We start from the raw sequence: 23221 nt of genomic DNA on the forward strand, positions 1-23221 counted from the left end.
ACTCCCTTTACAAACATACTTTGGATACCCACTTAAAAACGCCCTGGAGAAATTGATGACATTCATCTTTTCCTTTTCTCTTATTTTACTGGAATAAATTTGCCATGAGGGCTGGGCTAGCCCGGGACTTGCCTCCTATGTTACTACTACTTTCCAGTGTAAAATCTATGACAGGCTGCAAAACTGAGAGCTTTCTTGCTTGTTTTGAATCTTGATTGTCAAAATCTTTCACTGAATTCACTGAACAACAAATAAAATAGGATCTTCCCCACTCTGAGTTTTTCCGTTATCTCCAATTACGACATTTCACAAACTCATTGAATTTGCATGGTGGACGTTAGGTGGGATCACCTGCTTTGAGAAACTGTAACTGTGCCTGAATTCTATCTTTATAGCAGACTGTATTTCTCTTCTATATAATATTTTACAGGATGTGTACCCTAGTACTAATCTTTCATACATTCTACACTGGGAAAGAGAACTGGGCATAAATTTAAAACTAGAGAAGTGAGAAGTTATCTCTAGTGATACATCTAAAAGTTCAATCTACAGAAATGTAAAGACAAATTGATATAAAGTTCTCTTTGTTTTGGTATCTAGTGACAGATAGAGTTGACAAATTGTTTCGGGAGTCCTCCAATAGATGCTGCAGAGGTTGTGGGAACGATGCATCATATCCAAACAGATCGATATACTGTCTTCACACGTATTATCAGCATGTCGATGCACGATTGAGACGATTAAATGTACAGAGCACAGAGCACAGATGACGAGGTGGCCGAGTGGTTAAGGCGATGGACTGCTAATCCATTGTGCTCTGCACGCATGGGTTCTAATTCCTTCCTCGTCTTATGTTTTGTTTAATATCTGATAATTAAACATGTTTTTTAACGCTTGCCATATCTGTCAGTGACTCCATTTATTTTAATTTCATCCTACCCCTGAACTTCTGGTATTAGAGATGGAAGGATCATAACAGGACTGCCCAGTTGAAATATTAATGATGTCAGTGGGCATACAGTTACTCTACCTTAAATTAATGTCAAGCGGCCCAGACGGCTTTTTAAAATAAATACTATAAGACATTTTCTGATATCTTAACCTCTCATCTTCTGTCATTGTTTCATAGCTGTATGTCTCTTTTAAAACTCACTTCAGAAATGCCGTAGGCAATCATTGTCACTCTCCCTAAAGAGGGATCACATTCTTTGTTCAAACTACAGACCTACATCCTTACTTAATACTGATAGAAAATGAAAGACCAAAATGATGGCAAACACATTGGGGGAGGTTCTTCCTTCCATGATCCAACCTGACCTAGTGGGTTTTGTCTCTAAGAGACAAGTAACAGACACCACCAAGAGAAATTTCAATCTTATATATTATGCACGTTCTAAACAAATTCCCTTAGTTCTACTTTTTTTGGAGGCAGAGAAAGCCTTCGATAGACTAAATGGGAAATATAACCTCTAAGGACTTATGTTCTTTATGAAGGATTTTTGGGGGCTGTATCTGCTCTGTACGACTACCCTACGGCAAGAGTCAATGCTGTGGGTTCCTCTCTGAACCTTTTCTCTTATCAAATGGTACTCGCCGGTGATGCCCCCATTAACCACAGATATTTGCATTGGCTTTTGAACCCTTAGCTATAAGCATAAGGAAGAATCCAGACATTTTGGGACATCAGTTGGGAGAGACTGAATATAAATTGAGTTTATTTTGCAGATGATATTCTTTTAATGTTAACTAATCCACTGATTTCCCTAACAAATTTCCAAAAAAACATGACATACCTTTAGTACAATATCAGATTTCAAAATGAATGTCACTAAACTAAAGGCTCTGCTATACTGTAGGTATGCATCAAGCTATGGAAGCAGCTCTCAAGACCTCTTTTTCTTACCGCTGGAAATATCTTTCATCAAATACTTGGGTATTTATATTACAAAGGACCCAGCTGATTTATACATGGAAAATGACCCCCTTTATTTAAGACACTTCTAACAGATTTGTACTCATGTGAAAAATTGTAGATTTCATAGCTGGGTAGAATTGCCAGGTTATTTGTTATATGTTTTCCAGGCCCTCCCCATGTCTATCTCTCAGAGGGAATTGAATACTTTATAGTCAAAAATAAATACATTCATATGGATGGGGAAGAAAACAAGAACATCTATGACCAATTTGTAGAGAACATCAGTCAGGGGTGACTTGGTCCTCCCAAACTTTAACTTCTATCTGACCACACAATTCTCAGCTCTCGTTGACTGGCATGCCAACCCTGATCTCTAATGTTGGGTGGAAGTTGACAATGTACTATCCCCCACTCCCTTTACAAACATACTTTGGATACCCAATTAAAAACGCCCTGGAGAAATTGATGACATTCATCTTTTCTATTTCTCTTATTTTACTGGAATAAATTTGCCATGAGGGCTGGGCTAGCCCGGGACTTGCCTCCTATGTTACTACTACTTTCCAGTGTAAAATCTATGACAGGCTGCAAAACTAAGAGCTTTCTTGCTTGTTTTGAATCTTGATTGTCAAAATCTTTCACTGAATTCACTGAACAACAAATAAAATAGGATCTTCCCCACTCTGAGTTTTTCCGTTATCTCCAATTACGACATTTCACAAACTCATTGAATTTGCATGGTGGACGTTAGGTGGGATCACCTGCTTTGACAAACTGTAACTGTGCCTGAATTCTATCTTTATAGGAGACTGTATTTCTCTTCTATATAATATTTTACAGGATGTGTACCCAAGTACTAATCTTTCATACATTCTACACTGGGAAAGAGAACTGGGCATAAATTTATCACTAGAGAAGTGAGAAGTTATCTCTAGTGATACATCTAAAAGTTCAATCTACAGAAATGTAAAGACAAATGGATATAAAGTTCTCTTTGTTTTGGTATCTAGTGACAGATAGAGTTGACAAATTGTTTCGGGAGTCCTCCAATAGATGCTGGAGAGGTTGTGGGAACGTTGGAACGATGCATCATATCCAAACAGATCGATATACTGTCTTCACACGTATTATCAGCATGTCGATGCACGATTGAGAACTACGTAATGCAGAAGGAACCTCCACCTTTGGCTGTGCTTTTACCAACATCGAGAGAGGTAAACCTTAAGGAACATCTAACAAGTTATCATTTTCTCCTATACTTCTGTTGAAAATGCTCTAAATAAACAGTTCTAAAATAAAAATGAGGGACTTTAGTACATATTGAAATCGGCTCGGTTTGAGACGATTAAATGTACAGAGCACAGAAGACGAGGTGGCCGAGTGGTTAAGGCGATGGACTGCTAATCCATTGTGCTCTGCACGCATGGGTTCGAATCCCATCCTCGTCGTATGCTTTGTTTAATATCTGATAATTAAACATGTTTTTTAACGCTTGCCATATCTGTCAGTGACTCCATTTATTTTAATTTCATCCTACCCCTGAACTTCTGGTATTAGAGATGGAAGGATCATAACAGGACTGCCCTGTTGAAATATTAATGATGTCAGTGGGCATACAGTTACTCTACCTTAAATTAATGTCAAGCGGCCCAGACGGCTTTTTAAAATAAATACTATAAGACATTTTCTGATATCTTAACCTCTCATCTTCTGTCATTGTTTCATAGCTGTATGTCTCTTTTAAAACTCACTTCAGAAATGCCGTAGGCAATCATTGTCACTCTCCCTAAAGAGGGATCACATTCTTTGTTCAAACTACAGACCTACATCCTTACTTAATACTGATAGAAAATGAAAGACCAAAATGATGGCAAACACATTGGGGGAGGTTCTTCCTTCCATGATCCAACCTGACCTAGTGGGTTTTGTCTCTAAGAGACAAGTAACAGACACCACCAAGAGAAATTTCAATCTTATATATTATGCACGTTCTAAACAAATTCCCTTAGTTCTACTTTTTTTGGAGGCAGAGAAAGCCTTCGATAGACTAAATGAGAAATATAACCTCTAAGGACTTATGTTCTTTATGAAGGATTTTTGGGGGCTGTATCTGCTCTGTACGACTACCCTACTGCAAGAGTCAATGCTGTGGGTTCCTCTCTGAACCTTTTCTCTTATCAAATGGTACTCGCCGGTGATGCCCCCATTAACCACTGATATTTGCATTGGCTTTTGAACCCTTAGCTATAAGCATAAGGAAGAATCCAGACATTTTGGGACATCAGTTGGGAGAGACTGAATATAAATTGAGTTTATTTTGCAGATGATATTCTTTTGATGTTAACTAATCCGCTGATTTCCCTAACAAATTTCCAAAAAAACATTACATACCTTTAGTACAATATCAGATTTCAAAATGAATGTCACTAAACTAAAGGCTCTTGCTATACTGTAGGTATGCATCAAGCTATGGAAGCAGCTCTCAAGACCTCTTTTTCTTACCGCTGGAAATATCTTTCATCAAATACTTGGGTATTTATATTACAAAGGACCCAGCTGATTTATACATGGAAAATGACCCCCTTTATTTAAGACACTTCTAACAGATTTGTACTCATGTGAAAAATTGTAGATTTCATAGCTGGGTAGAATTGCCAGGTTATTTGTTATATGTTTTCCAGGCCCTCCCCATGTCTATCTCTCAGAGGGAATTGAATACTTTATAGTCAAAAATAAATACATTCATATGGATGGGGAAGAAAACAAGAACATCTATGACAATTTGTAGAGAACAGCGGTCAGGGGTGGCTTGGTCCTCCCAAACTTTAACTTCTATCTGACCACACAATTCTCAGCTCCCGTTGACTGGCATGCCAACACTGATCTCTAATGTTGGATGGAAGTTGACAATGTACTATCCCCCACTCCCTTTACAAACATACTTTGGATACCCACTTAAAAACGCCCTGGAGAAATTGATGACATTCATCTTTTCCTTTTCTCTTATTTTACTGGAATAAATTTGCCATGAGGGCTGGGCTAGCCCGGGACTTGCCTCCTATGTTACTACTACTTTCCAGTGTAAAATCTATGACAGGCTGCAAAACTGAGAGCTTTCTTGCTTGTTTTGAATCTTGATTGTCAAAATCTTTCACTGAATTCACTGAACAACAAATAAAATAGGATCTTCCCCACTCTGAGTTTTTCCGTTATCTCCAATTACGACATTTCACAAACTCATTGAATTTGCATGGTGGACGTTAGGTGGGATCACCTGCTTTGACAAACTGTAACTGTGCCTGAATTCTATCTTTATAGGAGACTGTATTTCTCTTCTATATAATATTTTACAGGATGTGTACCCAAATACTAATCTTTCATACATTCTACACTGGGAAAGAGAACTGGGCATGAATTTATCACTAGAGAAGTGAGAAGTTATCTCTAGTGATACATCTAAAAGTTCAATCTACAGAAATGTAAAGACAAATGGATATAAAGTTCTCTTTGTTTTGGTATCTAGTGACAGATAGAGTTGACAAATTGTTTCGGGAGTCCTCCAATAGATGCTGGAGAGGTTGTGGGAACGTTGGAACGATGCATCATATCCAAACAGATCGATATACTGTCTTCACACGTATTATCAGCATGTCGATGCACGATTGAGAATTACGTAATGCAGAAGGAACCTCCACGTTTGGCTGTGCTTTTACCAACATCGAGAGAGGTAAACCTTAAGGAACATCTAACAAGTTATCATTTCCCCCTATACTTCTGTTGAAAATGCTCTAAATAAACAGTTCTAAAATAAAAATGAGGGACTTTAGTACATTTTGAAATCGGCTTGGTTTGAGACGATTAAAAGTACAGCGCACAGATGACGAGGTGGCCGAGTGGTTAAGGCGATGGACTGCTAATCCATTGTGCTCTGCACGCATGGGTTCGAATCCCATCCTCGTCGTATGCTTTGTTTAATATCTGATAATTAAACATGTTTTTTAACGCTTGCCATATCTGTCAGTGACTCCATTTATTTTAATTTCATCCTACCCCTGAACTTCTGGTATTAGAGATGGAAGGATCATAACAGGACTGCCCTGTTGAAATATTAATGATGTCAGTGGGCATACAGTTACTCTACCTTAAATTAATGTCAAGCGGCCCAGACGGCTTTTTAAAATAAATACTATAAGACATTTTCTGATATCTTAACCTCTCATCTTCTGTCATTGTTTCATAGCTGTATGTCTCTTTTAAAACTCACTTCAGAAAGGCCGTAGGCAATCATTGTCACTCTCCCTAAAGAGGGATCACATTCTTTGTTCAAACTACAGACCTACATCCTTACTTAATACTGATAGAAAATGAAAGACCAAAATGATGGCAAACACATTGGGGGAGGTTCTTCCTTCCATGATCCAACCTGACCTAGTGGGTTTTGTCTCTAAGAGACAAGTAACAGACACCACCAAGAGAAATTTCAATCTTATATATTATGCACGTTCTAAACAAATTCCCTTAGTTCTACTTTTTTTGGAGGCAGAGAAAGCCTTCGATAGACTAAATGGGAAATATAACCTCTAAGGACTTATGTTCTTTATGAATGATTTTTGGGGGCTGTATCTGCTCTGTACGACTACCCTACGGCAAGAGTCAATGCTGTGGGTTCCTCTCTGAACCTTTTCTCTTATCAAATGGTACTCGCCGGTGATGCCCCCATTAACCACTGATATTTGCATTGGCTTTTGAACCCTTAGCTATAAGCATAAGGAAGAATCCAGACATTTTGGGACATCAGTTGGGAGAGACTGAATATAAATTGAGTTTATTTTGCAGATGATATTCTTTTGATGTTAACTAATCCGCTGATTTCCCTAACAAATTTCCAAAAAAACATTACATACCTTTAGTACAATATCAGATTTCAAAATGAATGTCACTAAACTAAAGGCTCTTGCTATACTGTAGGTATGCATCAAGCTATGGAAGCAGCTCTCAAGACCTCTTTTTCTTACCGCTGGAAATATCTTTCATCAAATACTTGGGTATTTATATTACAAAGGACCCAGCTGATTTATACATGGAAAATGACCCCCTTTATTTAAGACACTTCTAACAGATTTGTACTCATGTGAAAAATTGTAGATTTCATAGCTGGGTAGAATTGCCAGGTTATTTGTTATATGTTTTCCAGGCCCTCCCCATGTCTATCTCTCAGAGGGAATTGAATACTTTATAGTCAAAAATAAATACATTCATATGGATGGGGAAGAAAACAAGAACATCTATGACAATTTGTAGAGAACAGCGGTCAGGGGTGGCTTGGTCCTCCCAAACTTTAACTTCTATCTGACCACACAATTCTCAGCTCCCGTTGACTGGCATGCCAACACTGATCTCTAATGTTGGATGGAAGTTGACAATGTACTATCCCCCACTCCCTTTACAAACATACTTTGGATACCCACTTAAAAACGCCCTGGAGAAATTGATGACATTCATCTTTTCTATTTCTCTTAATTTACTTGAATAAATTTGCCATGAGGGCTGGGCTAGCCCGGGACTTGCCTCCTATGTTACTACTACTTTCCAGTGTAAAATCTATGACAGGCTGCAAAACTGAGAGCTTTCTTGCTTGTTTTGAATCTTGATTGTCAAAATCTTTCACTGAATTCACTGAACAACAAATAAAATAGGATCTTCCCCACTCTGAGTTTTTCCGTTATCTCCAATTACGACATTTCACAAACTCATTGAATTTGCATGGTGGACGTTAGGTGGGATCACCTGCTTTGACAAACTGTAACTGTGCCTGAATTCTATCTTTATAGGAGACTGTATTTCTCTTCTATATAATATTTTACAGGATGTGTACCCAAATACTAATCTTTCATACATTCTACATTGGGAAAGAGAACTGGGCATGAATTTATCACTAGAGAAGTGAGAAGTTATCTCTAGTGATACATCTAAAAGTTCAATCTACAGAAATGTAAAGACAAATGGATATAAAGTTCTCTTTGTTTTGGTATCTAGTGACAGATAGAGTTGACAAATTGTTTCGGGAGTCCTCCAATAGATGCTGGAGAGGTTGTGGGAACGTTGGAACGATGCATCATATCCAAACAGATCGATATACTGTCTTCACACGTATTATCAGCATGTCGATGCACGATTGAGAATTACGTAATGCAGAAGGAACCTCCACCTTTGGCTGTGCTTTTACCAACATCGAGAGAGGTAAACCTTAAGGAACATCTAACAAGTTATCATTTTCCCCTATACTTCTGTTGAAAATGCTCTAAATAAACAGTTCTAAAATAAAAATGAGGGACTTTAGTACATTTTGAAATCGGCTTGGTTTGAGACGATTAAATGTACAGCGCACAGATGACGAGGTGGCCGAGTGGTTAAGGCGAAGGACTGCTAATCCATTGTGCTCTGCACGCATGGGTTCGAATCCCATCCTCGTCGTATGCTTTGTTTAATATCTGATAATTAAACATGTTTTTTAACGCTTGCCATACCTGTCAGTGACTCCATTTATTTTAATTTCATCCTACCCCTGAACTTCTGGTATTAGAGATGGAAGGATCATAACAGGACTGCCCTGTTGAAATATTAATGATGTCAGTGGGCATACAGTTACTCTACCTTAAATTAATGTCAAGCGGCCCAGACGGCTTTTTAAAATAAATACTATAAGACATTTTCTGATATCGTAACCTCTCATCTTCTGTCATTGTTTCATAGCTGTAGGTCTCTTTTAAAACTCACTTCAGAAATGCCGTAGGCAATCATTGTCACTCTCCCTAAAGAGGGATCACATTCTTTGTTCAAACTACAGACCTACATCCTTACTTAATACTGATAGAAAATGAAAGACCAAAATGATGGCAAACACATTGGGGGAGGTTCTTCCTTCCATGATCCAACCTGACCTAGTGGGTTTTGTCTCTAAGAGACAAGTAACAGACACCACCAAGAGAAATTTCAATCTTATATATTATGCACGTTCTAAACAAATTCCCTTAGTTCTACTTTTTTTGGAGGCAGAGAAAGCCTTCGATAGACTAAATGGGAAATATAACCTCTAAGGACTTATGTTCTTTATGAAGGATTTTTGGGGGCTGTATCTGCTCTGTACGACTACCCTACGGCAAGAGTCAATGCTGTGGGTTCCTCTCTGAACCTTTTCTCTTATCAAATGGTACTCGCCGGTGATGCCCCCATTAACCACTGATATTTGCATTGGCTTTTGAACCCTTAGCTATAAGCATAAGGAAGAATCCAGACATTTTGGGACATCAGTTGGGAGAGACTGAATATAAATTGAGTTTATTTTGCAGATGATATTCTTTTAATGTTAACTAATCCACTGATTTCCCTAACAAATTTCCAAAAAAACATGACATACCTTTAGTACAATATCAGATTTCAAAATGAATGTCACTAAACTAAAGGCTCTTGCTATACTGTAGGTATGCATCAAGCTATGGAAGCAGCTCTCAAGACCTCTTTTTCTTACCGCTGGAAATATCTTTCATCAAATACTTGGGTATTTATATTACAAAGGACCCAGCTGATTTTTACATGGAAAATTATCCCCTTTATTTAAGACACTTCTAACAGATTTGTACTCATGTGAAAAATTGTAGATTTCATAGCTGGGTAGAATTGCCAGGTTATTTGTTATATGTTTTCCAGGCCCTCCCCATGTCTATCTCTCAGAGGGGATTGAATACTTTATAGTCAAAAATAAATACATTCATATGGATGGTGAAGAAAACAAGAACATCTATGACCAATTTGTAGAGAACATCAGTCAGGGGTGACTTGGTCCTCCCAAACTTTAACTTCTATCTGACCACACAATTCTCAGCTCTCGTTGACTGGCATGCCAACCCTGATCTCTTATGTTGGGTGGAAGTTGACAATGTACTATCCCCCACTCCCTTTACAAACATACTTTGGATACCCAATTAAAAACGCCCTGGAGAAATTGATGACATTCATCTTTTCTATTTCTCTTATTTTACTGGAATAAATTTGCCATGAGGGCTGGGCTAGCCCGGGACTTGCCTCCTATGTTACTACTACTTTCCAGTGTAAAATCTATGACAGGCTGCAAAACTAAGAGCTTTCTTGCTTGTTTTGAATCTTGATTGTCAAAATCTTTCACTGAATTCACTGAACAACAAATAAAATAGGATCTTCCCCACTTTCAGTTTTTCCGTTATCTCCAATTACGACATTTCACAAACTCATTGAATTTGCATGGTGGACGTTAGGTGGGATCACCTGCTTTGACAAACTGTAACTGTGCCTGAATTCTATCTTTATAGGAGACTGTATTTCTCTTCTATATAATATTTTACAAGATGTGTACCCAAGTACTAATCTTTCATACATTCTACACTGGGAAAGAGAACTGGGCATAAATTTATCACTAGAGAAGTGAGAAGTTATCTCTAGTGATACATCTAAAAGTTCAATCTACAGAAATGTAAAGACAAATGGATATAAAGTTCTCTTTGTTTTGGTATCTAGTGACAGATAGAGTTGACAAATTGTTTCGGGAGTCCTCCAATAGATGCTGGAGAGGTTGTGGGAACGTTGGAACGATGCATCATATCCAAACAGATCGATATACTGACTTCACACGTATTATCAGCATGTCGATGCACGATTGAGAACTACGTAATGCAGAAGGAACCTCCATCTTTGGCTGTGCTTTTACCAACATCGAGAGAGGTAAACCTTAAGGAACATCTAACAAGTTATCATTTTCTCCTATACTTCTGTTGAAAAAGCTCTAAATAAACAGTTCTAAAATAAAAATGAGGGACTTTAGTACATTTTGAAATCGGCTTGGTTTGAGATGATTAAAAGGAGAGAGCACAGAAGACGAGGTGGCCGAGTGGTTAAGGCGATGGACTGCTAATCCATTGTGCTCTGCACGCATGGGTTCGAATCCCATCCTCGTCGTATACTTTGTTTAATATCTGATAATTATACATGTTTTTTAACGCTTACCATATCTGTCAGTGACTCCATTTATTTTCATTTCATCCTACCCCTGAACTTCTGGTATTAGAGATGGAAGGATCATAACAGGACTGCCCTGTTGAAATATTAATGATGTCAGTGGGCATACAGTTACTCTACCTTAAATTAATGTCAAGCGGCCCAGACAGCTTTTTAAAATAAATACTATAAGACATTTTCTGATATCTTAACCTCTCATCTTCTGTCATTGTTTCATAACTGTATGTCTCTTTTAAAACTCACTTCAGAAAGGCCGTAGGCAATCATTGTCACTCTCCCTAAAGAGGGATCACATTCTTTGTTCAAACTACAGACCTACATCCTTACTTAATACTGATAGAAAATGAAAGACCAAAATGATGGCAAACATATTGGGGGAGGTTCTTCCTTCCATGATCCAACCTGACCTAGTGGGTTTTGTCTCTAAGAGACAAGTAACAGACACCACCAAGAGAAATTTCAATCATATATTATGCACGTTCTAAACAAATTCCCTTAGTTCTACTTTTTTTGGAGGCAGAGAAAGCCTTCGATAGACTAAATGGGAAATATAACCTCTAAGGACTTATGTTCTTTATGAAGGATTTTTGGGGGCTGTATCTGCTCTGTACGACTATCCTACTGCAAGAGTCAATGCTGTGGGTTCCTCTCTGAACCTTTTCTCTTATCAAATGGTACTCGCCGGTGATGCCCCCATTAACCACTGATATTTGCATTGGCTTTTGAACCCTTAGCTATAAGCATAAGGAAGAATCCAGACATTTTGGGACATCAGTTGGGAGAGACTGAATATAAATTGAGTTTATTTTGCAGATGATATTCTTTTAATGTTAACTAATCCACTGATTTCCCTAACAAATTTCCAAAAAAACATGACATACCTTTAGTACAATATCAGATTTCAAAATGAATGTCACTAAACTAAAGGCTCTTGCTATACTGTAGGTATGCATCAAGCTATGGAAGCAGCTCTCAAGACCTCTTTTTCTTACCGCTGGAAATATCTTTCATCAAATACTTGGGTATTTATATTACAAAGGACCCAGCTGATTTATACATGGAAAATGACCCCCTTTATTTAAGACACTTCTAACAGATTTGTACTCATGTGAAAAATTGTAGATTTCATAGCTGGGTAGAATTGCCAGGTTATCTGTTATATGTTTTCCAGGCCCTCCCCATGTCTATCTCTCAGAGGGAATTGAATACTTTATAGTCAAAAATAAATACATTCATATGGATGGGGAAGAAAACAAGAACATCTATGACCAATTTGTAGAGAACATCAGTCAGGGGTGACTTGGTCCTCCCAAACTTTAACTTCTATCTGACCACACAATTCTCAGCTCTCGTTGACTGGCATGCCAACCCTGATCTCTAATGTTGGGTGGAAGTTGACAATGTACTATCCCCCACTCCCTTTACAAACATACTTTGGATACCCAATTAAAAACGCCCTGGAGAAATTGATGACATTCATCTTTTCTATTTCTCTTATTTTACTGGAATAAATTTGCCATGAGGGCTGGGCTAGCCCGGGACTTGCCTCCTATGTTACTACTACTTTCCAGTGTAAAATCTATGACAGGCTGCAAAACTGAGAGCTTTCTTGCTTGTTTTGAATCTTGATTGTCAAAATCTTTCACTGAATTCACTGAACAACAAATAAAATAGGATCTTCCCCACTCTGAGTTTTTCCGTTATCTCCAATTACGACATTTCACAAACTCATTGAATTTGCATGGTGGACGTTAGGTGGGATCACCTGCTTTGACAAATTGTAACTGTGCCTGAATTCTATCTTTATAGGAGACTGTATTTCTCTTCTATATAATATTTTACAGGATGTGTACCCAAGTACTAATCTTTCATACATTCTACACTGGGAAAGAGAACTGGGCATAAATTTATCACTAGAGAAGGGAGAAGTTATCTCTAGTGATACATCTAAAAGTTCAATCTACAGAAATGTAAAGACAAATGGATATAAAGTTCTCTTTGTTTTGGTATCTAGTGACAGATAGAGTTGACAAATTGTTTCGGGAGTCCTCCAATAGATGCTGGAGAGGTTGTGGGAACGTTGGAACGATGCATCATATCCAAACAGATCGATATACTGTCTTCACACGTATTATCAGCATGTCGATGCACGATTGAGAACTACGTAATGCAGAAGGAACCTCCACCTTTGGCTGTGCTTTTACCAACATCGAGAGAGGTAAACCTTAAGGAACATCTAACAAGTTATCATTTTCTCCTATACTGCTGTTGAAAATGCTCTAAATAAACAGTTCTAAAATAAAAATGAGGGACTTTAGTACATTTTGAAATCGGCTTGGTTTGAGACGATTAAATGTACAGAGCACAGAAGACGAGGTGGCCGAGTGGTTAAGGCGATGGACTGCTAATCCATTGTGCTCTGCACGCATGGGTTCGAATCCCATCCTCGTCGTATGCTTTGTTTAATATCTGATAATTAAACATGTTTTTTAACGCTTGCCATATCTGTCAGTGACTCCATTTATTTTAATTTCATCCTACCCCTGAACTTCTAGTATTAGAGATGGAAGGATCATAACAGGACTGCCCTGTTGAAATATTAATGATGCCAGTGGGCATACAGTTACTCTACCTTAAATTAATGTCAAGCGGCCCAGACGGCTTTTTAAAATAAATACTATAAGACATTTTCTGATATCTTAACCTCTCATCTTCTGTCATTGTTTCATAGCTGTATGTCTCTTTTAAAACTCACTTCAGAAATGCCGTAGGCAATCATTGTCACTCTCCCTAAAGAGGGATCACATTCTTTGTTCAAACTACAGACCTACATCCTTACTTAATACTGATAGAAAATGAAAGACCAAAATGATGGCAAACACATTGGGGGAGGTTCTTCCTTCCATGATCCAACCTGACCTAGTGGGTTTTGTCTCTAAGAGACAAGTAACAGACACCACCAAGAGAAATTTCAATCTTATATATTATGCACGTTCTAAACAAATTCCCTTAGTTCTACTTTTTTTGGAGGCAGAGAAAGCCTTCGATAGACTAAATGGGAAATATAACCTCTAAGGACTTATGTTCTTTAGGAAGGATTTTTGGGGGCTGTATCTGCTCTGTACGATTACCCTACTGCAAGAGTCAATGCTGTGGGTTCCTCTCTGAACCTTTTCTCTTATCAAATGGTACTCGCCGGTGATGCCCCCATTAACCACTGATATTTGCATTGGCTTTTGAACCCTTAGCTATAAGCATAAGGAAGAATCCAGACATTTTGGGACATCAGTTGGGAGAGACTGAATATAAATTGAGTTTATTTTGCAGATGATATTCTTTTAATGTTAACTAATCCACTGATTTCCCTAACAAATTTCCAAAAAAACATGACATACCTTTAGTACAATATCAGATTTCAAAATGAATGTCACTAAACTAAAGGCTCTTGCTATACTGTAGGTATGCATCAAGCTATGGAAGCAGCTCTCAAGACCTCTTTTTCTTACCGCTGGAAATATCTTTCATCAAATACTTGGGTATTTATATTACAAAGGACCCAGCTGATTTTTACATGGAAAATTACCCCCTTTATTTAAGACACTTCTAACAGATTTGTACTCATGTGAAAAATTGTAGATTTCATAGCTGGGTAGAATTGCCAGGTTATTTGTTATATGTTTTCCAGGCCCTCCCCATGTCTATCTCTCAGAGGGGATTGAATACTTTATAGTCAAAAATAAATACATTCATATGGATGGTGAAGAAAACAAGAACATCTATGACCAATTTGTAGAGAACATCAGTCAGGGGTGACTTGGTCCTCCCAAACTTTAACTTCTATCTGACCACACAATTCTCAGCTCTCGTTGACTGGCATGCCAACCCTGATCTCTTATGTTGGGTGGAAGTTGACAATGTACTATCCCCCACTCCCTTTACAAACATACTTTGGATACCCAATTAAAAACGCCCTGGAGAAATTGATGACATTCATCTTTTCTATTTCTCTTATTTTACTGGAATAAATTTGCCATGAGGGCTGGGCTAGCCCGGGACTTGCCTCCTATGTTACTACTACTTTCCAGTGTAAAATCTATGACAGGCTGCAAAACTAAGAGCTTTCTTGCTTGTTTTGAATCTTGATTGTCAAAATCTTTCACTGAATTCACTGAACAACAAATAAAATAGGATCTTCCCCACTTTGAGTTTTTCCGTTATCTCCAATTACGACATTTCACAAACTCATTGAATTTGCATGGTGGACGTTAGGTGGGATCACCTGCTTTGACAAACTGTAACTGTGCCTGAATTCTATCTTTATAGGAGACTGTATTTCTCTTCTATATAATATTTTACAAGATGTGTACCCAAGTACTAATCTTTCATACATTCTACACTGGGAAAGAGAACTGGGCATAAATTTATCACTAGAGAAGTGAGAAGTTATCTCTAGTGATACATCTAAAAGTTCAATCTACAGAAATGTAAAGACAAATGGATATAAAGTTCTCTTTGTTTTGGTATCTAGTGACAGATAGAGTTGACAAATTGTTTCGGGAGTCCTCCAATAGATGCTGGAGAGGTTGTGGGAACGTTGGAACGATGCATCATATCCAAACAGATCGATATACTGTCTTCACACGTATTATCAGCATGTCGATGCACGATTGAGAACTACGTAATGCAGAAGGAACCTCCATCTTTGGCTGTGCTTTTACCAACATCGAGAGAGGTAAACCTTAAGGAACATCTAACAAGTTATCATTTTCTCCTATACTTCTGTTGAAAATGCTCTAAATAAACAGTTCTAAAATAAAAATGAGGGACTTTAGTACATTTTGAAATCGGCTTGGTTTGAGATGATTAAAAGGAGAGAGCACAGAAGACGAGGTGGCCGAGTGGTTAAGGCGATGGACTGCTAATCCATTGTGCTCTGCACGCATGGGTTCGAATCCCATCCTCGTCGTATACTTTGTTTAATATCTGATAATTAAACATGTTTTTTAACGCTTACCATATCTGTCAGTGACTCCATTTATTTTCATTTCATCCTACCCCTGAACTTCTGGTATTAGAGATGGAAGGATCATAACAGGACTGCCCTGTTGAAATATTAATGATGTCAGTGGGCATACAGTTACTCTACCTTAAATTAATGTCAAGCGGCCCAGACAGCTTTTTAAAATAAATACTATAAGACATTTTCTGATATCTTAACCTCTCATCTTCTGTCATTGTTTCATAACTGTATGTCTCTTTTAAAACTCACTTCAGAAAGGCCGTAGGCAATCATTGTCACTCTCCCTAAAGAGGGATCACATTCTTTGTTCAAACTACAGACCTACATCCTTACTTAATACTGATAGAAAATGAAAGACCAAAATGATGGCAAACATATTGGGGGAGGTTCTTCCTTCCATGATCCAACCTGACCTAGTGGGTTTTGTCTCTAAGAGACAAGTAACAGACACCACCAAGAGAAATTTCAATCATATATTATGCACGTTCTAAACAAATTCCCTTAGTTCTACTTTTTTTGGAGGCAGAGAAAGCCTTCGATAGACTAAATGGGAAATATAACCTCTAAGGACTTATGTTCTTTATGAAGGATTTTTGGGGGCTGTATCTGCTCTGTACGACTATCCTACTGCAAGAGTCAATGCTGTGGGTTCCTCTCTGAACCTTTTCTCTTATCAAATGGTACTCGCCGGTGATGCCCCCATTAACCACTGATATTTGCATTGGCTTTTGAACCCTTAGCTATAAGCATAAGGAAGAATCCAGACATTTTGGGACATCAGTTGGGAGAGACTGAATATAAATTGAGTTTATTTTGCAGATGATATTCTTTTAATGTTAACTAATCCACTGATTTCCCTAACAAATTTCCAAAAAAACATGACATACCTTTAGTACAATATCAGATTTCAAAATGAATGTCACTAAACTAAAGGCTCTTGCTATACTGTAGGTATGCATCAAGCTATGGAAGCAGCTCTCAAGACCTCTTTTTCTTACCGCTGGAAATATCTTTCATCAAATACTTGGGTATTTATATTACAAAGGACCCAGCTGATTTATACATGGAAAATGACCCCCTTTATTTAAGACACTTCTAACAGATTTGTACTCATGTGAAAAATTGTAGATTTCATAGCTGGGTAGAATTGCCAGGTTATCTGTTATATGTTTTCCAGGCCCTCCCCATGTCTATCTCTCAGAGGGAATTGAATACTTTATAGTCAAAAATAAATACATTCATATGGATGGGGAAGAAAACAAGAACATCTATGACCAATTTGTAGAGAACATCAGTCAGGGGTGACTTGGTCCTCCCAAACTTTAACTTCTATCTGACCACACAATTCTCAGCTCTCGTTGACTGGCATGCCAACCCTGATCTCTAATGTTGGGTGGAAGTTGACAATGTACTATCCCCCACTCCCTTTACAAACATACTTTGGATACCCAATTAAAAACGCCCTGGAGAAATTGATGACATTCATCTTTTCTATTTCTCTTATTTTACTGGAATAAATTTGCCATGAGGGCTGGGCTAGCCCGGGACTTGCCTCCTATGTTACTACTACTTTCCAGTGTAAAATCTATGACAGGCTGCAAAACTGAGAGCTTTCTTGCTTGTTTTGAATCTTGATTGTCAAAATTTTTCACTGAATTCACTGAACAACAAATAAAATAGGATCTTCCCCACTCTGAGTTTTTCCGTTATCGCCAATTACGACATTTCACAAACTCATTGAATTTGCATGGTGGACGTTAGGTGGGATCACCTGCTTTGACAAACTGTAACTGTGCCTGAATTCTATCTTTATAGGAGACTGTATTTCTCTTCTATATAATATTTTACAGGATGTGTACCCAAATACTAATCTTTCATACATTCTACACTGGGAAAGAGAACTGGGCATGAATTTATCACTAGAGAAGTGAGAAGTTATCTCTAGTGATACATCTAAAAGTTCAATCTACAGAAATGTAAAGACAAATGGATATAAAGTTCTCTTTGTTTTGGTATCTAGTGACAGATAGAGTTGACAAATTGTTTCGGGAGTCCTCCAATAGATGCTGGAGAGGTTGTGGGAACGTTGGAACGATGCATCATATCCAAACAGATCGATATACTGTCTTCACACGTATTATCAGCATGTCGATGCACGATTGAGAATTACGTAATGCAGAAGGAACCTCCACCTTTGGCTGTGCTTTTACCAACATCGAGAGAGGTAAACCTTAAGGAACATCTAACAAGTTATCATTTTCTCCTATACTTCTGTTGAAAATGCTCTAAATAAACAGTTCTAAAATAAAAATGATGGACTTTAGTACATTTTGAAATCGGCTTGGTTTGAGATGATTAAATGTACAGCGCACAGAAGACGAGGTGGCCGAGTGGTTAAGGCGATGGACTGCTAATCCATTGTGCTCTGCACGCATGGGTTCGAATCCCATCCTCGTCGTATGCTTTGTTTAATATCTGATAATTAAACATGTTTTTTAACGCTTGCCATATCTGTCAGTGACTCCATTTATTTAAATTTCATCCTACCCCTGAACTTCTAGTATTAGAGATGGAAGGATCATAACAGGACTGCCCTGTTGAAATATTAATGATGTCAGTGGGCATACAGTTACTCTACCTTAAATTAATGTCAAGCGGCCCAGACGGCTTTTTAAAATAAATACTATAAGACATTTTCTGATATCTTAACCTCTCATCTTCTGTCATTGTTTCATAGCTGTATGTCTCTTTTAAAACTCACTTCTGAAATGCCGTAGGCAATCATTGTCACTCTCCCTAAAGAGGGATCACATTCTTTGTTCAAACTACAGACCTACATCCTTACTTAATACTGATAGAAAATGAAAGACCAAAATGATGGCAAACACATTGGGGGAGGTTCTTCCTTCCATGATCCAACCTGACCTAGTGGGTTTTGTCTCTAAGAGACAAGTAACAGACACTACCAAGAGAAATTTCAATCTTATATATTATGCACGTTCTAAACAAATTCCCTTAGTTCTACTTTTTTTGGAGGCAGAGAAAGCCTTCGATAGACTAAATGGGAAATATAACCTCTAAGGACTTATGTTCTTTATGAAGGATTTTTGGGGGCTGTATCTGCTCTGTACGACTATCCTACTGCAAGAGTCAATGCTGTGGGTTCCTCTCTGAACCTTTTCTCTTATCAAATGGTACTCGCCGGTGATGCCCCCATTAACCACTGATATTTGCATTGGCTTTTGAACCCTTAGCTATAAGCATAAGGAAGAATCCAGACATTTTGGGACATCAGTTGGGAGAGACTGAATATAAATTGAGTTTATTTTGCAGATGATATTCTTTTAATGTTAACTAATCCACTGATTTCCCTAACAAATTTCCAAAAAAACATGACATACCTTTAGTACAATATCAGATTTCAAAATGAATGTCACTAAACTAAAGGCTCTTGCTATACTGTAGGTATGCATCAAGCTATGGAAGCAGCTCTCAAGACCTCTTTTTCTTACCGCTGGAAATATCTTTCATCAAATACTTGGGTATTTATATTACAAAGGACCCAGCTGATTTATACATGGAAAATGACCCCCTTTATTTAAGACACTTCTAACAGATTTGTACTCATGTGAAAAATTGTAGATTTCATAGCTGGGTAGAATTGCCAGGTTATCTGTTATATGTTTTCCAGGCCCTCCCCATGTCTATCTCTCAGAGGGAATTGAATACTTTATAGTCAAAAATAAATACATTCATATGGATGGGGAAGAAAACAAGAACATCTATGACCAATTTGTAGAGAACATCAGTCAGGGGTGACTTGGTCCTCCCAAACTTTAACTTCTATCTGACCACACAATTCTCAGCTCTCGTTGACTGGCATGCCAACCCTGATCTCTAATGTTGGGTGGAAGTTGACAATGTACTATCCCCCACTCCCTTTACAAACATACTTTGGATACCCAATTAAAAACGCCCTGGAGAAATTGATGACATTCATCTTTTCTATTTCTCTTATTTTACTGGAATAAATTTGCCATGAGGGCTGGGCTAGCCCGGGACTTGCCTCCTATGTTACTACTACTTTCCAGTGTAAAATCTATGACAGGCTGCAAAACTGAGAGCTTTCTTGCTTGTTTTGAATCTTGATTGTCAAAATTTTTCACTGAATTCACTGAACAACAAATAAAATAGGATCTTCCCCACTCTGAGTTTTTCCGTTATCGCCAATTACGACATTTCACAAACTCATTGAATTTGCATGGTGGACGTTAGGTGGGATCACCTGCTTTGACAAACTGTAACTGTGCCTGAATTCTATCTTTATAGGAGACTGTATTTCTCTTCTATATAATATTTTACAGGATGTGTACCCAAATACTAATCTTTCATACATTCTACACTGGGAAAGAGAACTGGGCATGAATTTATCACTAGAGAAGTGAGAAGTTATCTCTAGTGATACATCTAAAAGTTCAATCTACAGAAATGTAAAGACAAATGGATATAAAGTTCTCTTTGTTTTGGTATCTAGTGACAGATAGAGTTGACAAATTGTTTCGGGAGTCCTCCAATAGATGCTGGAGAGGTTGTGGGAACGTTGGAACGATGCATCATATCCAAACAGATCGATATACTGTCTTCACACGTATTATCAGCATGTCGATGCACGATTGAGAATTACGTAATGCAGAAGGAACCTCCACCTTTGGCTGTGCTTTTACCAACATCGAGAGAGGTAAACCTTAAGGAACATCTAACAAGTTATCATTTTCTCCTATACTTCTGTTGAAAATGCTCTAAATAAACAGTTCTAAAATAAAAATGATGGACTTTAGTACATTTTGAAATCGGCTTGGTTTGAGATGATTAAATGTACAGCGCACAGAAGACGAGGTGGCCGAGTGGTTAAGGCGATGGACTGCTAATCCATTGTGCTCTGCACGCATGGGTTCGAATCCCATCCTCGTCGTATGCTTTGTTTAATATCTGATAATTAAACATGTTTTTTAACGCTTGCCATATCTGTCAGTGACTCCATTTATTTAAATTTCATCCTACCCCTGAACTTCTAGTATTAGAGATGGAAGGATCATAACAGGACTGCCCTGTTGAAATATTAATGATGTCAGTGGGCATACAGTTACTCTACCTTAAATTAATGTCAAGCGGCCCAGACGGCTTTTTAAAATAAATACTATAAGACATTTTCTGATATCTTAACCTCTCATCTTCTGTCATTGTTTCATAGCTGTATGTCTCTTTTAAAACTCACTTCTGAAATGCCGTAGGCAATCATTGTCACTCTCCCTAAAGAGGGATCACATTCTTTGTTCAAACTACAGACCTACATCCTTACTTAATACTGATAGAAAATGAAAGACCAAAATGATGGCAAACACATTGGGGGAGGTTCTTCCTTCCATGATCCAACCTGACCTAGTGGGTTTTGTCTCTAAGAGACAAGTAACAGACACTACCAAGAGAAATTTCAATCTTATATATTATGCACGTTCTAAACAAATTCCCTTAGTTCTACTTTTTTTGGAGGCAGAGAAAGCCTTCGATAGACTAAATGGGAAATATAACCTCTAAGGACTTATGTTCTTTATGAAGGATTTTTGGGGGCTGTATCTGCTCTGTACGACTACCCTACTGCAAGAGTCAATGCTGTGGGTTCCTCTCTGAACCTTTTCTCTTATCAAATGGTACTCGCCGGTGATGCCCCCATTAACCACTGATATTTGCATTGGCTTTTGAACCCTTAGCTATAAGCATAAGGAAGAATCCAGACATTTTGGGACATCAGTTGGGAGAGACTGAATATAAATTGAGTTTATTTTGCAGATGATATTCTTTTAATGTTAACTAATCCACTGATTTCCCTAACAAATTTCCAAAAAAACATTACATACCTTTAGCACAATATCAGATTTCAAAATGAATGTCACTAAACTAAAGGCTCTTGCTATACTGTAGGTATGCATCAAGCTATGGAAGCAGCTCTCAAGACCTCTTTTTCTTACCGCTGGAAATATCTTTCATCAAATACTTGGGTATTTATATTACAAAGGACCAAGCTGATTTATACATGGAAAATGACCCCCTTTATTTAAGACACTTCTAACAGATTTGTACTCATGTGAAAAATTGTAGATTTCATAGCTGGGTAGAATTGCCAGGTTATTTGTTATATGTTTTCCAGGCCCTCCCCATGTCTATCTCTCAGAGGGAATTGAATACTTTATAGTCAAAAATAAATACATTCATATGGATGGGGAAGAAAACAAGAACATCTATGACCAATTTGTAGAGAACATCAGTCAGGGGTGACTTGGTCCTCCCAAACTTTAACTTCTATCTGACCACACAATTCTCAGCTCTCGTTGACTGGCATGCCAACCCTGATCTCTAATGTTGGGTGGAAGTTGACAATGTACTATCCCCCACTCCCTTTACAAACATACTTTGGATACCCAATTAAAAACGCCCTGGAGAAATTGATGACATTCATCTTTTCTATTTCTCTTATTTTACTGGAATAAATTTGCCATGAGGGCTGGGCTAGCCCGGGACTTGCCTCCTATGTTACTACTACTTTCCAGTGTAAAATCTATGACAGGCTGCAAAACTGAGAGCTTTCTTGCTTGTTTTGAATCTTGATTGTCAAAATCTTTCACTGAATTCACTGAACAACAAATAAAATAGGATCTTCCCCACTCTGAGTTTTTCCGTTATCGCCAATTACGACATTTCACAAACTCATTGAATTTGCATGGTGGACGTTAGGTGGGATCACCTGCTTTGACAAACTGTAACTGTGCCTGAATTCTATCTTTATAGGAGACTGTATTTCTCTTCTATATAATATTTTACAGGATGTGTACCCAAATACTAATCTTTCATACATTCTACACTGGGAAAGAGAACTGGGCATGAATTTATCACTAGAGAAGTGAGAAGTTATCTCTAGTGATACATCTAAAAGTTCAATCTACAGAAATGTAAAGACAAATGGATATAAAGTTCTCTTTGTTTTGGTATCTAGTGACAGATAGAGTTGACAAATTGTTTCGGGAGTCCTCCAATAGATGCTGGAGAGGTTGTGGGAACGTTGGAACGATGCATCATATCCAAACAGATCGATATACTGTCTTCACACGTATTATCAGCATGTCGATGCACGATTGAGAATTACGTAATGCAGAAGGAACCTCCACCTTTGGCTGTGCTTTTAC

General features: G+C 37.9%; 8 non-coding genes across 8 annotated transcripts; all 8 read left to right on the forward strand.

The window, feature by feature from the left end:
• Positions 1 to 3281: 3281 nt before the first annotated feature.
• On the forward strand, positions 3282 to 3363 carry TRNAS-GCU (transfer RNA serine (anticodon GCU)). The gene has a single exon. It is a non-coding gene; the product is annotated as a tRNA-Ser (tRNA).
• A 2431-nt stretch (positions 3364 to 5794) lies between these two features.
• TRNAS-GCU (transfer RNA serine (anticodon GCU)) lies at positions 5795 to 5876 on the forward strand. Its single transcript has one exon. It is a non-coding gene; the product is annotated as a tRNA-Ser (tRNA).
• Positions 5877 to 8307: 2431 nt separating this feature from the next.
• TRNAS-GCU (transfer RNA serine (anticodon GCU)) lies at positions 8308 to 8389 on the forward strand. The gene has a single exon. It is a non-coding gene; the product is annotated as a tRNA-Ser (tRNA).
• Positions 8390 to 10821: 2432 nt separating this feature from the next.
• On the forward strand, positions 10822 to 10903 carry TRNAS-GCU (transfer RNA serine (anticodon GCU)). The gene has a single exon. It is a non-coding gene; the product is annotated as a tRNA-Ser (tRNA).
• Positions 10904 to 13333: 2430 nt separating this feature from the next.
• Positions 13334 to 13415, forward strand: TRNAS-GCU (transfer RNA serine (anticodon GCU)). The gene has a single exon. It is a non-coding gene; the product is annotated as a tRNA-Ser (tRNA).
• A 2432-nt stretch (positions 13416 to 15847) lies between these two features.
• On the forward strand, positions 15848 to 15929 carry TRNAS-GCU (transfer RNA serine (anticodon GCU)). Its single transcript has one exon. It is a non-coding gene; the product is annotated as a tRNA-Ser (tRNA).
• A 2430-nt stretch (positions 15930 to 18359) lies between these two features.
• TRNAS-GCU (transfer RNA serine (anticodon GCU)) lies at positions 18360 to 18441 on the forward strand. Its single transcript has one exon. It is a non-coding gene; the product is annotated as a tRNA-Ser (tRNA).
• A 2432-nt stretch (positions 18442 to 20873) lies between these two features.
• Positions 20874 to 20955, forward strand: TRNAS-GCU (transfer RNA serine (anticodon GCU)). The gene has a single exon. It is a non-coding gene; the product is annotated as a tRNA-Ser (tRNA).
• Positions 20956 to 23221: the final 2266 nt, after the last annotated feature.

Source organism: Ascaphus truei, chromosome 4, assembly GCF_040206685.1.
Source record: "Ascaphus truei isolate aAscTru1 chromosome 4, aAscTru1.hap1, whole genome shotgun sequence".
Lineage (NCBI taxonomy): Eukaryota > Metazoa > Chordata > Amphibia > Anura > Ascaphidae > Ascaphus > Ascaphus truei.